Source organism: Triticum aestivum, chromosome 5D (genome assembly GCF_018294505.1).
Source record: "Triticum aestivum cultivar Chinese Spring chromosome 5D, IWGSC CS RefSeq v2.1, whole genome shotgun sequence".
Classification (NCBI taxonomy): Eukaryota; Viridiplantae; Streptophyta; class Magnoliopsida; order Poales; family Poaceae; genus Triticum; species Triticum aestivum.
Genome location: NC_057808.1, coordinates 553,401,928 through 553,403,773, shown reverse-complemented (window position 1 = coordinate 553,403,773; position 1,846 = coordinate 553,401,928). Strand labels below are relative to the sequence as shown.

General features: G+C 51.4%; 1 pseudogene; it reads left to right on the top strand.

Moving 5' to 3' along the window:
* The window catches only part of LOC123121203 (tyrosine N-monooxygenase-like), a 3,133-nt pseudogene extending 1,695 nt beyond the window's left edge, over window positions 1-1,438 (top strand).
* The last annotated feature ends 408 nt before the right edge of the window (window positions 1,439-1,846 follow it).

The window sequence follows — 1,846 nt, the reverse complement described above, 5'->3', positions numbered from 1 at the left end:
GTCATCGGTCCTGTGTACGACCTTGCATGTTCATATGAAGACGTATCCATTCCGACCGAATCCTCATTATGAAATCTACCAGTATTCACAGGTATCCCAAGATACTTTTTTTTGCGGTTGTATCCCAATATATTTAAAAGGCAACTACACATGAAAATAGGACTATGTTCACTGGCTACTCATATAATTTTGCTTTACAAAACAATTGGCTTTTGTGATAATTGACTTTTAAACCAGAAAGTTGTTCAAACGTGCACAAAATAAACATGTATGCTCTCTTCGTCACCACCTCTTGCATTGCATGATGGTCGCCAGTGCATGCAAGGAACAATGAAACAATGCATACGAAGCACTATAAATAGGGGTTAATGCATAGCTAGAGAGCACGCCTAGCTAGCCTCTCATTTGGCAAACTAATTAACCCCAGGCTCTCACATTACTGCCTCTGTGATTGATCAAACAGAGGAGAGCTACAGCCAGATTTCAATGGGGAAGATGGGAGCATCCCTGTCCTTTGCCACTGCCAAGGCCCTACTGCTGGTGCTAGCCTTCATCAACCTCGCGATCCAGAGGCTGCTGCTGCTCAGGCGCCCCAAGAGCAAGGTAGCGAGCGGTGCCGGTGGTCGCAGCTCCAGCATGGTCGGTGGCGGCCCTCCCGCCCGGGCCGGTGGTGGGGAACCTTCCCGACATGATGTTCAACAAGCCGCCGTTCCGGTGGATCCACCAGATGATGGAGAAGATGGGCACCGACATCGCCTGCGTCCGCCTCGGCAGTGTCCACATCATCGCCGTCACCTGCCAGTGGTGCAGGACATAACATTTGCGGCCGCTGACAACCCGTCAACGCGGTGGAGTGGGCGTTGGCGGAGATGGCGAACGCGCTAGAGGTGATGGCGAAGGCGGTGGAGGAGATCGACCGGGTGGTGGGCCGAGAACGGCTCGTGCAGGAATTAGACATCCCGCATCTCAACTATGCCAAGGTGTGCATTCGCGAGGCATTTCGGCTGCACCCGGTCGCCCCCTTCAATGTGCCACATGTTGCCCTAGCCGACACCACAGTCGCCGGTTACTGCGTGCCCAAGGGCAGCCATGATCTGGGCTTGGCCGAGACCCAACCATCTGGGATGAGCCGTTCTGCTTCAAGCCAGAGTGCCACATTAATATGGATGATGGTGGCAACATGGTGCTCACGGAGAACGAGTTGCGGTTCATCTCCTTCAGCACTGGCGGCCGCGGATGCATCGCATCGTTGCTTGGGACAGCCATGTGTGTGATGCTCTTTGGACGGCTACTACTGGGGTTCACTTGGAGCAAACCGCCAGGGTTGTCGGCCATTGATCTCAGAGAATCAGAGCACGACTTATTCATGGCCAAGCCGTTGGTGCTGCATGCCGAGCCGCGCCTGCCGATGCATCTCTACTCCGCCACCGGCATCTAATAGATCCCGGGTCGGCTACAATTGAGCGTAATAATATTCTGTTATCACAAATAACCAATTCCATCGACAGTATAGTCATGCATGAGCTCTATGCTCTATATGGTGTAACAATTCTTCTTCTCAATTGGTTAATATTTGTTTGTGTGGAAGTGTGCGGATGGTACATTGCCATCGCTTGTGCATGTTTCTACACCGTGAATTTGTTTACTTATTTCAACTCAAGGAGCACATTTCGTAGTCAAACTGATAACACATGATCTTGAGGTCAGGGATGGAGCCAAGATTTACGCATAGAGGGGCGAGCTTGCTCATGGAGGGGGCAAAGTTCTTAGGGAATGAGAAAATTTGGCAGCAACATCCACTACTAATGAAGTAGAAGCATGTCGTTGAGACTAGCCACCCCCCCTC